We start from the raw sequence: 13019 nt of genomic DNA, 5'->3' as shown, positions 1-13019 counted from the left end.
CATACGCGAGAGAGAGAGAGAGAGAGAGAGAGAGAGAGAGAGAGAGAGAGAGAGAGGGTAAGCTATTCTAGAGTGAAATTAGCTAATCCCCGCAAATGAGAGAGAAACCCTCTATTTATAGTGAGAAAAACCAAGGTAATGATTACTAAATCCACAAGTGGGTGGATACCGTGCAAATCTTTCTCTGCCTCCCATTGCTCACCTGCCCGAGTGATTTCCTCGTCTTATATAGAGATTGGACACGTAGACAATTTCCAACCATCTGCTAACCTGACACTCACCCACCGCACTGCCAGGGGCATGCCACTTACATCATTATGCAACATGGGTGAGTCTGAACGGTCGCAGAACCTTCCCAAGTTCTGACCACCCCATGTTGACAAGACTCCGCGTTAGCCCTACTTTTTCAGGCGTAACAAAAATCCCCTAGTTTTTAAGGTTTGAGAATCGAACCTTGAGAACTTCGCAATTATGCCTTGATTTGATATTACCCGAATGACGCCTGATCAATTTGACCTGGCTACAATGAGGTCGCAAACATTTTCCTACGAGCGACCTGATATGGTCTCCTTCCGCAAGATTGACGATTTGGATCAGACCTTATTCAGTGCCGTATCGATATGCCCCTTACCTTAACCGAGGTCCGCGACCTGGTTATACTTAGCATATTTCTGCTGAAGGAATCACATCGCTACGCAACTGATATGCGACGAAGAGTGTTCTGTCCCAACGACCTCTTCAGATGTTATCTGTTGTGCTTGACAGCTAATCCATTAATGAGGTGTGCTTTATTCTGACAAACGTGTCATGTATGCAATAAATGCCAGCCATGCGAATTGAATGCAAGCCATGCTGAAACGACATTCCTTATTAGGGCATTAAATGTGGATGGGAGCGCATTTAATGCGGATGAGAGAATCAAGTCGTCTCTCGATTATTTCAATGGAGAGACACGACGATTGATTTTCTTGAAGCGTGGCGGTTACTCTTTCTCGCTGATTGATGACACGTGGTCGCAATCAATGGCCAGAAACGCATTCCGTCCAAACGTCGCTTGGCTTCAAAAATCTCAATCACCATTTCCTCCACTATAAAACCCTAGGCTCCCTTTAAGTAGTGTCACAACACTTACATTTTTAGAAGAAAGCAAGGAGCTCTCACGAGCCCAGACTCCCAATTTTTTAAGTTGGTGCGCATCTTGTGCTTACAAGGAGAAGTTCGACCCCCATAACCAAAAGAAAAAGGTAAGGAAGGCCCTTTTGTTGTTTTTTTTTTTTTCGGTTTCGAGTGTAGTTAACCAGTCGATAATGGTGGGTTTTTGTAAGGAATAGGTTTTTAGGATTTAAGCCATTGGGGGTGGTCCCCAAGGGTTTTTAGGGTTTTGCTCTTCCAGGTCGTCGTACAAAATTTTGTACAAAGACTGAGTAATCTCCACGTGTCCCCTTTTTTCAGACCGTAGACAATATGGAACCTACAGTGACCAAATTGGATAAGGGGACAAGCTCGTAGACGCAAGACGCCCCAATGGATCCCGCACAAGAGATTCGGTCAGTAGCTACCTGAGATGAAGTGCAAGAGGCAGTAGACCAATAGGACGTCTACTGTTATCAAAGGCATATAGCTCAGAATCTGCCAGAGGGAATGGATGTGATCTTCGAAGCTATATTCAAGTGCGGAGCACTAATTCCCTTCCACCCCTTTATCAGGTCGATCCTTGATCACTTCAGGGTCGCACCTTTACAATTGACACCCAACGCGTATATAATAGCCGTGGCTATGTATATTGCGTGCGTCGAGTACGGCCTCGGCCAACTGTTAGACCGGTCGTCACGGTCACAAAATTAAACCTAAGTACCGTAGTTAGCGGTAAGCAGGGTCGAATCCACAGAGAGCAAGACTAACGACCTAATGTATATTTGAGTTACCGAAAGAGAAATTGGCAAAATGATTGATTAAAACTAAGGAAACTAATTACTTGCACGAAATTAAAAGCATTAAATAAATTGCTAACTAAAACACAATATTAAAAGCGTTGTCGCTACGGGTTCGGTTTGACTCAAGACCAACTCTCACAATTCCTCTCCTCGCTCTTCAATTTCCTAATCCTACAAGGCTAGGCAAATCAATAGAAATATCTCCCGGCAATCTAGGCATAATCTATCCTGTCTCCCCGTCGTCTTAGTTACAGATCGATTGGTTAAAGACTATCATTGACTAACCGAAAAATGCTAAACCCTTAAACACCACTAGTTGGTACAACGTTAACAAGTACAACCTATCAACCTGTATCATCCAATCAACTAATTACACAATAAATGCATTCCTAGTAGAGATGACATTAAACGCTACTACAACTTGATTGCAATCAGTACCGAAGCAATTTAAAGTCATAATCAACATTCAATAATCTCAAACCGACATTCAATTATGCAAAAAGTTATATATCAATAAACGTTCTCAATGGACATTATCAATTCAACACGTCGAGTATCAGAATAATATTAAAGTATCGCAAACAAACTGAAACGAAAACAAATATAATCTGAATACAAGAAACTTAACCAAATATCCAACATTCGGGCTCATCCAACTAGTCGAGAGCTGATGAGGAGATCAGTGGAGTCAATCTCGATCTCGCCTACACCGTAACGGACAACCGGGAACTCAGCCGCTCATGGTGGTGATGACGGAGGCTGAAACAGTGGAAACGGAGCTGATCATGGCGAAGAGGAGGTAACCGACAGCGATATGATGCGAAGAAGGGCCGAAAACGACCAACGGACAGCCCGGAATACGAACAGCCGCGGTTCGCCGGAAAACGTTAATTTTCCGGCGGGTCTCCGGAAAACGGTGGCGGAAATGGGATCCGAAGGTACCAATGGAAAGCTCTGGTGATGGGGAGTTCAGATCAGGTCCTGGGGAGGTGAGAAGTCGCCGGAAATGAGCAGGATCTGGCCTGGAAGATGAAGAGTCGCGGCGGCTAAATCGCGGATTCCGGCGGTTTTCGCGGCGGCTGAAGCTAGGGAAGTGTAGATCCGGCTTTGGGGAAGTGAGATCTACCCTTGGGGAGCTGAAACGTCACCGGAAAATGGCCAAAACTGGCCGGGAAGACGAAGAGTCGCGGTGGAAGACGAAGCGTCGCGGCGTGGTGGTTCTCGGTGGTGGTTTGCCGTGGTGGTTTGCCGTGGCGGTGACGGGATGATGATCTGGGGTCGAGGAAGATGAAGCGTCGCCGGAGGTCGCCGGAATGGAAGATGAAGCGTCGCCGGAAAAGTGAAGATGAACAGTCCCCCCCTTGACGCGATCTGCAGTTTTTCTTTTATACCACATATTGCAAAATTTCAGTTTAGTCCCTGCACAATTAAAAAGTGACAAAATCAGCCCCTTAAAACATGACATTTTACCCCCTAAACAGCATAAATGAGACAAAATCACCCTTAATCCATAAACCACAACCTAATATCAACTCATATATTTTCCAAAATCATTCCAAACACGTTAAATTCATAAGAAAAATATTAGGAAGCGATTTTCGTGAATAAATTCATAAATTCTTTAATTGTCTCAATATACTTCAATTTAATCACAAATGGGGTATTTTTCTCACCACAATAGAGTCACTTTCATGACTCTAACACCAACTGACTGCGCTGGAGTTCACTTGCGCATACTATTTAAAGAAGAGCAAGGACAAAGATTCTTACTACCTCTCGAGGGAACCCACGATCGAGGGAGGCATTCACAATTACCCCAGCAATGTTGGGGCATACGAGACCAAGTTTTTCTTTTTTTCATTATGATGGCATCTACCACTTTAGGGAACCCAGTAGGTTTTCCCTTGATTATACTTGGTGAATTTTTCCTTTCTTTTTGGCTTTGCTTTCTAACGATCTCTCTTGTCTCTTCGAAGGGAACAAGTCGACCAGGCTGACAGACCTTTCTGACCTCAATCGAATAGCTTCATTTGGTAAACTGCCAGATTACTGTCACGACATGAAGCGACTTGTGACAACCGTGAACTTGAGGAAGTACGACTTCTTCAACTTTGAAGCGACTTTGGAACCCCTACTTCGTAAGTATCCGCGGTCTCTTTAGATTTTACTTTTGCGTGCAGCGAATATTTAACTAACAGTACGTGTACGCAGCGAACATGCCGCCTAAAGTGTCGAAATCGTTAAGAGAGAGAGCATTCGTTTTTCCCCAGGTTGGCGCCATGGGACCAGCCGAGACGAGCCCCAGCGACATCCCTGCTGAAGGAACACAGACTCCCCTACCGAACAACTAGACGAAACTGCTCAGCTCGTGGCTGCTCGCCCAAAGCAGAAAACCATGGGCCAGAAGGCCAAGAAGTTGCAGTCCAAAGAGTCAGAGTCCGAGCTGGAGGGCTTGAGGGTGTAGCTTGAGAGGTCGCAGCCTTATCAAGCTCTTTGCGTCGGAGGGAGCTCGAGGCGTGCGACCATGGTTACAATCCTCCCAAGCCGTTCGCGCAAAGGACAAACCATAGCCTCTCGGAGGAGAGAAGGCAAGGGGTCAGCTAGCGAGGTGCCCTCGGATACAGGAGCTGACACCCCGGTGCTGGACTCCATGGGTCAGCTTTCGGAGCACCTCTAACCAGTGGTGTTCACTCTCTTAGAGTGCCAGCTTGCTAAAGTTTTTGACGAACTCGTGGTGACAGACTATTCGCAAGTATACGAAATCATGCAAGTAATAAAGCTCAAGTAAACGAGTGTCGAATCCCAAGAGAATTACCTACCAAGTACCAAACTAGTCTATTTTATTGCTATTTAATGAAACATAATTTTATGAATGACTTTAATGAAAAAGAAAACAAATTACAATCTAAACGAAATCAGAATTTTAGAAGAACTTTGGTATAAAAATCAATATGGCTAAACCCTAGGGTACAGATTTCACACCAATTTAATCCTATGTATTGACGATTATTACTAACCTAATTAAGCTTATTCTAAAGGCCAAACTCCCTAATATTCCTCTAATTTTCTCTCGAATAATTAGTGAATTAACCATTAAACAACAACCCAAAATATCTCTAAGTTGAATTTAGAAGATCATTAAGTTCTATAGAATTTACCAGAGCCTCATAGATCGCGGTAACCTATCTCTAGCGTTTGCTCAATCTATGGTTTTATTACCTTAGACAAATCAGGTTTCATCTCTCGATCTCAACCCAACCCATGATATCATTCAACTCTTGGATCCTTAAGAATTGAAAGCATTACACACAATAATAAAACTTAGAATTAATGCTCAATAAGAAATCAATAAAGATAATGTCAACACATATTCATAAATTAGGCTACATCTTTAGCCCTAAAAGAGAGATTTAGTTCATAGTTGTGATAAAAACCATCATTGTATTCAATAACATGATTTCAAGAAAGAAAAATATAAACACTTCTCTAATTGGTGAATGAGAACTGCAAGAATTCCGATCTCCAAAATAGTAGTCGTCCTTTCTCCCTCTCTAAAAAAACTCCTTTAAAACTTCTTAAAGACCCTTATTTATAGTCCTAGGGTTTTGATCTTACTTAGGAAAAGATTAAATGCCTTAGCCCATTCAAATTCGGACTAGGATAATGCATTAACCTAACAGGCCCGTGACCCATCGCCGCGATGGTAAGAAAAGTCGCTGCGATGATCGTGATCTTTAGAATTTGGTAAAGTCATCAACAAAAACTTTGTAGCTCTCTGAATAAGCTTTCCAACGCCACTAAAATCCTAGAATTCAGATTTCCACAGCTCAAGTTATGATAGAAACATCGAAGCACGCTCATCTTGAAGGATTTCCAGATTTTACGTTATGTCTTCGACGTGTCACAACTTTCTCGTTTCAACTCCGATTCTTGTACCATTTGTTCCTACGCATCATGAATTCCATTGACATCATTCTTTTCCCTTCAAATATCTGTTTGAACCTGAAAATACTCAAAATACACCCGTGATCCCGTAAAAGGTATTTATGAAATAATTAATTCAAATTCCACAATTTAAACACATTTTTCCATAAATAATCCAATTAAATCACTAACAAAATATAACCTTTCAAGCTCTTATCACGTGGCCTCCAACCCTACAGACCTAATGATCAGGGCGGTCCAACTACAAAGCCAAGTAAAACGGTTTATCCTCATCGAGGACTTTCCAGTACTCTTTTTCAAATAAACAGCCTAACACTTGCTTATTACTTGCGCAATCTTTGCTTGCCCTGCACTTGGCCCAACAGAAGACCCAACTGGAAGCTGCTGGGGGACTCTTCGAGCTAGGGAATATCAGGCCTTCCTTCTAACGCCAAACTGTTGATGTTGGATTTTGACACCAACTATTCGCACGTGAGAAATGCTAAGTGGACTTAGAAGTCACACGCGATATGAGAATATTTAGTTAAATAAAGAGTGAAAAGCAATGTTTAAAGTGGTTCGGATGCTCTAAAGTGAATCTTACGTCCACTGAGATTGTATTAATGAGTAAGGTCAAGTCGCTTTCAGCAAGCTGAGTTATAGCTTAGAGCATACAAGAGAGAGAGAGAGAGAGAGAGAGAGAGAGAGAGTAAGCTATTTTAGAGTGAAATTAGCTAATCCCAGCAAATAAGAGAGAAGACCTCTATTTATAGTGGGATAAACCAAGGTAATGATTACTAAATCTGCAAGTGGGTGGATACTGTGTAAATCTTTCTCTATGTCCCATTGCTCACCTGCCCGAGTGATTTCCTCGTCTTATGCAAGGATTGGACACGTGGACAATTTCCAAACATCCGCTAACCTGGCACTCACCCACCGCACTGCCAGGGGCATGCCACTTACGTCATTATGCGACGTGGGTGAGTCTGAACGGTCACAGAACCTTCCCAAATTCTGACCACCCCATGCTGACAAGACTCCACATCAACCCTATTTTTCAGGCATAACTTATGCCAATGGGACCTCCAATAAATCTATTTGAATGCTCTGTATCAATGCAATCAGGCAGAGTGTGTCGGGGGAGCCTCCGTATATAAATAGGGAAGCAGATAGAGGTAGGAGAAACACCAGAAAACACTTGCAAGATAAAGCTAGATACAAGTATGTTGCACTCTTCCTTCATCTACGTCTTGCCTTTCATCTTCTCTGCACTAATATTCTTCCTTACCAAATGGATCTTTCCTTCTTCAATCATCCGAAAACATCTACCACCATCACCAATGAAGCTTCCAATTCTTGGAAACCTCCACCAAATAGGCCTTTACCCTCACCGCTCCCTCCACTCACTAGCTCAACGCTATGGCCCTTTCATGCTCCTTCATTTTGGCAGAAAGCCGTGTCTCATCATCTCATGAGGGGCTGCTGCTCGTGAGATCATGAAAACACACGATCTCATTTTTTCAAACAGACCAAAATCCAGTATAAGTGATAGGCTTCTCTATGGTTGTAAGGATGTGGCAGCCGCTCCTTACGGTGAGTATTGGAGACAGATGAGAAGCATTTGAGTGCTCCAACTTTTAAGTAATATGAGAGTTAATTCATTTAGAACTGTCAGAGAAGAAGAAATAGCATTCCTTATCAAAAAGATTGCAAGTTCTGCATCATTTTCATTGCCATTGAATTTGAGCGAAATGTTCTCTTTGCTCACGAATGATGTGATTTGTCGGGCAGCTTTCAGGAGGAAGTATAGTGGAGGTGAAAGTGGGAGAAAGTTTAAGAAGATGTTAGGGGAGCTTATGGAGCTATTAGGTGGCTTCAATGTGGGGGACTTTATCCCATGGCTGAGTTGGGTAAATCTTTTCAATGGCGTAGATGCTAAAGTGGAGAAAGTTGCAAAAGAGTTTGATGAGTTCCTGGATGAAGTAGTTGAAGAACACTTACGGAAGAGTGGTAGCTATTTAAGTGAAGGCGAAAAGGATTTTGTGGATGTTTTGCTTGAGATTCAGAGAGATAAAACGGATGGCTTCTCTATTGATAGAGTTGGCATCAAAGCTCTCATCTGGGTAAAGACCTATCTCTCTTATGCGCGGGACTTTTTTAGTCTGAACATTTTAATATTAATTTTGTCATAACCATGAATAACGCACTTTGATTATGTTACTTATAGTTATTTATAATATTTCTTGTAGGATATATTTGCGGGCAGAACTGACACTACTTACACGGTCTTAGAATGGGCAATGACAGAGCTTTTGTGGAAACCCGGAGTCATGAAGGTATTGCAGAATGAAGTGAGAGGAATCGTGAATGGGAAAGAGATAATAAAAAAAGAAGATTTAGATAAAATGCATTACTTGAAAGCAGTACTCAAAGAGACTCTTCGTTTGCATCCTCCAATTCCTTTACTAGTTCCCCGAGAATCAACCAAAGACGTCAAAATTAAAAACTATGACATATCGGCTGGAACAACAGTAATCACTAATGCTTGGGCAATCGGAAGGGACCCCAATATATGGGATAAACCTGAAGAGTTAAGACCAGAGAGGTTCTTGAACAATTCTATAGACTTTAAAGGACATGACTTTGAATTGATACCATTTGGTGCAGGGAGGAGGGGTTGCCCTGGTGTCTTATTTGCAATGAGCACTAATGAAATTGTGTTAGCAAATCTTGTTAACAAGTTTGATTGGTCATTGCCCTTTGGAGCAAGAGTGGAGGATTTGGACATGACAGAATGCACTGGTCTTACTATCCATCGGAAAGTTCCTCTTTTGGCTGTCGCAACTCCAACTTCTTGTTAGAACTATCAGCATTCCCTATTCCTCTCTATGTGCTGTATCTCGGTTTCCTTGTAGTAATTTGAACAGGTGTACGAGTGGTAATATTCCTATTATGCTTTTTATACGCCAAAAAAAAAAAAATGTTATAAAATTGGTACACTTTACCGAAATTAATGTGGTTTGACAAAATATAGCACTTAATTTGTGCTCTTTCTAACATTAATCTTCCCATCAGACAAATCGTATAAGGAACCGAACTCCAAAAAAATAGGGATTCTTCTTGGGATAGGAAATTAATTATTGTTTCACACAATATGATTCTTCTTGATAAAAAAGCAAGCCAATATTCAGCAATTAGAGAAATGTACAAGTAATTTTAGACTACAAGTGATGCAATGATTACGAAGAAGGTCTGACAAATCAGACAACATGTGATCAGCGCCCTCAATGTTTATTTTGTTGAAGTTGTCGAATATTTCAGCATTAATGAGTAACGGAGACGTATTCGGGGATTCTGCTGTAAGATTTTTTTTAAGTTATTAATTTCTTTTTGGGTTGGGCTTAGGAATAGGAATCCATGTAAAACTAGGTTTAATCTCTTAAACCTAGTATATAAACGTACTTTTCTCTTGTTGTGAGGTGAGAGCAATTCATTCATTGTAAACGAGAGAGGTAAGGCATATTTCAATAATATTGACTTAACTAGACGTAGCCCATATTGAATAAACCAAGATAAATTACGCGTATAATTTCTTTATTTATTATTTATTTTATTTTACTATTATTATTTTATTCCTGTTGCTTCTCTATTTCGTTCACATTGTACATGATATAAACGATTTTCACGAATCCATACTGTCAATTGTCAAATAAAGTACATCCAAAACTTATTAAGTCTAGCCACTCATAGCATAAAAATCTTATCTCTAGTTGAATTTTTTCTCCAACTCTTCACAACAACTTCAGCAAAATGACGTAGCTATGTTACCCTTCAGACGTCTCAATTCCCGACATCATTCACACCTTTGCGTGAGAAATGAGAATTGCGTTGTGGCACGGCACCCTACTGAAGTAAAGAGAGAAAAGAAAAAAAAAAAAAACCACTCGTTTTGATGACCCACAATCGCTAGACTTATTGAGCACCGACAGACAACGTCGGTCCCCAATGAGACAACTGACTTGACGGTGAAGGTGCATCACCAATATCTTTTAGGTTAGTGGGAAATAATTGCATTACAAATAATTCTGTATCACAGCAATCCTTCACTTCAAGCATGCCACCAATCACCCAATAGAATTATATTTTTATTAAATTGGGTTTCTCTGGCCCCGGTGTAAATTCTAGAATTTATTTAATTTTTCAAATATATATATATATATATATATATATATAGAGAGAGAGAGAGAGAGAGAAGAGTAAATTTAGTTTCTAAAAATAGTGCTAAAACATTATTTTAATTCTTTAATTCTTCAAACATTTTTTATCCAAGATTTATTGTAAGAGCATTTTCAAATAACTCTTTATATGATTCAAATTCTTTATTATAAAGAATTTATTCATAAAAACAAGAGTCCATCATACTTTTTATCTTTAAAAAAAAAGAAAAAAATCAAAGATTGGGTTTAACTCTCCACATCTAAAAAGTCAAATTTCATTCTCTATCTTAATTTTAATTAATAAACTACAATTTTCTATACATTTTATTTATTAATCATTTCTCCTATTAAGTCTCTTTCTTGAAAATAAAGAACATCTTCATTAAATTTAAAGACTCCATTAGATTTGAATAAAAAATTTGTTCTTTATATTTAAAAATTAATAAAGATAATCTTTATTTACATGAAATATGCTCTTTAAAATAAAGAGTATCATTTAAGATGCTCTAATCATCTTTTCTATTGTCTACATACTTTTTTCCTTTTTTTTTTTTTTTTTCAAAAGTCATTTACTACCTGTATGGGTTAAAAATCGCATTGGACTTTATCAAGCCCAATAATGAAAATACATTAAGTATGGCCCAGTGCCTTAACTCAATCCCGGTTGGGCCCACACTTAAATTTATCTTGTAAATTGACCATCCAATGGGAGAGTCCATCTTATAAGAAGAACAATTATATAGGCCAACCCATTCTACAAGTTGAACCACACCATGAGTCAGTCCTCTCCACTAGCTGGGCTACTTTATGAGTTGAGCCTATCTACGATTCTGGCCACCCTACGAACTGGGTTAACTTATAGTTGGGTCACTCTATGAGGTGGGCCTTTCTACAAGATTAAACTACATTGGGTTCCAGCCCATCAGCCCATATTCGTTCTAAAATAGGAATTAAAATCCTATTTACTTCCTAATTCATCCAAGACTCCTAATCTTACATGAATTAGTATTTCTTCTTCTACATGAATAATCATTACGAGTTTCCTGTTTACTCAAACTCCTAAACTAGAACTCAAAGTTCTACTAGGACTCAAGCCCCCTAGGCTTACTATATAAACATGGGTCAAGTTTGTCATTATTCATTCACAAATAGCCTATAACGTTAGCTCTCAAAGTTCTTGCTCCCAAGAACCGCCGCCTCTCCCGTCACAAAGCTTGGTTCTGACTAACTTTACCTCCTTTAACCGCCGTAAATTCGTGCTTCGGCCACTTTAAGATAGTTTCTCACTCTCAGTGCCTATGGGAAACACCAAACCAGTGTCCCTCGAGCCTTCACGTTCGTTCTTTTTGTCTCTATAGATCTATACAATTGTCAATGACTCATTTCTCACAAGATCTAGTGCTTTTGAATCAACCATAAATTTAAAGATATTTTCGGAGATCGCAGCCATCCCCTTTGACGGATTCTGAGTTGTATGCGTCTTGTACTGGAATACGTCTATGCTAAGTGCGTATTGATCAACTGCTTTCTAGATTTCCTCTCCTGTGGCCATCGACAGAATTTCTTGCGAGGGACCCACTGGGGAATCCTGCACCGGCGAGCTCGTTCCCTCGTATGTCATGGTCGTTGAAGGGTCCATCTCTTCTACGGTCTGAAAAAGAGCGACATGCAGGGGTTACTTAGTCTTCGTACAAAGTTTCATACGATGACGTGGAAGAACAAAAAAACACAATGTGTCTTCCTCAAACCTTAGAAAAAACCTAAGAATCCTTGGGGACCACCTCCAAAGATTTATGCCCCAGAAAAAAGTCCATTCTCCGTTCGACCACCCACACACACCCACTGTTATCGTGGTTATCTACAAACAGAAAAAGGAAAATAATGGAAGGATCTTCCTTACCTCTTGGGTGTGGGGATTGAATTTCCTGCTATGAACGTTAGATACGCACCAACTAGAAGGATGGAAAATCTGGTCTCGCGAAAGCTTCTTGCTTTTTCTAAAAGAGTGAGTGTTGTGACATCGCTTGAGGCAAGCCTGGGATTTTGTAGTGGAGGAAGTGGCGATTGGTTTTCCCGAAGCCAAACGACGTTTGGGCGGAAATCATATCTCGCAAGTGATCGCGACCACGTGTCATCAATCGACGAGAATGAGTAACTGCCATGCTTCGAGAATTCCAATCGTCGCTTCTCTTTGTTGAAATAATCGAATGACAGCTTGTTTCCCTCATCCACATTAAATGCGTTCTCATCCGCATTTAATGCCCTGATAAAGAATGTCGTTTCAGCATTGCTTACATTTAATGCGCATGGCTGGCACTTATTGTGCACATGACACGTTTGTCAGAATAAATGGTACTTCATTAATGGAATTAGCTGCTAAGCGCAACGGATAACATCTGAAGAGGTCTTTGGGAAAGAACACTCTTCGTCGCATGTCAGTTGCGGAGCAATGTGATTCCTTGCCTTCAGTAGAAATATGCTAAGTATAACAGGTCGCAGACCTCGATTAAGATAAGAGGTGCATCGATACGGCATTGAATATGGTCTAATCTAGGTCGTCGACCTTGCGGAAAGAGACCATATCAGGTCGCTCGTAGGAATATGTGTTGCGACCTCCTTGTAGCCAGGTCGGATTGACTAAGCGTCATTCGGGACATATCAAATCAAGGCATAATTATGAAGTTCTCAAGGTTCGATTCTCAAACCTTAAAAACTAGGGGACTTTTGTTATGCCTGAAAGCGTAGGGCTGACATGGAGTTTTGTCAGCATAGGGTGGTCAGAACTTGAGAATGTTCTGCGACTGTTCAGATGCGGCCACGTCGCCTAATGAAGCAAGTGACATGCCACTATCAGTGCAGTGGGTGAGCATCAGGTTAGCGAATGGTTGGAAATCGTCCACGTGCCCAATCCCTGCGAAAGTCAAGGAAATCACTCGAGCAGGTG

At 40.7% G+C, this 13019-nt stretch overlaps 1 pseudogene; it reads left to right on the top strand.

Moving 5' to 3' along the window:
* The first annotated feature begins 7015 nt into the window (after window positions 1-7015).
* Window positions 7016-8750, top strand: LOC116115125 (annotated as a pseudogene).
* The last annotated feature ends 4269 nt before the right edge of the window (window positions 8751-13019 follow it).

The sequence above is a fragment of the Pistacia vera genome, unplaced genomic scaffold (genome assembly GCF_008641045.1).
Source record: "Pistacia vera cultivar Batoury unplaced genomic scaffold, PisVer_v2 Contig731, whole genome shotgun sequence".
Taxonomy (NCBI): domain Eukaryota; kingdom Viridiplantae; phylum Streptophyta; class Magnoliopsida; order Sapindales; family Anacardiaceae; genus Pistacia; species Pistacia vera.
The sequence above is the reverse complement of the archived record's forward strand: the minus strand, read 5'-3'. Positions and strand labels throughout refer to the sequence as shown.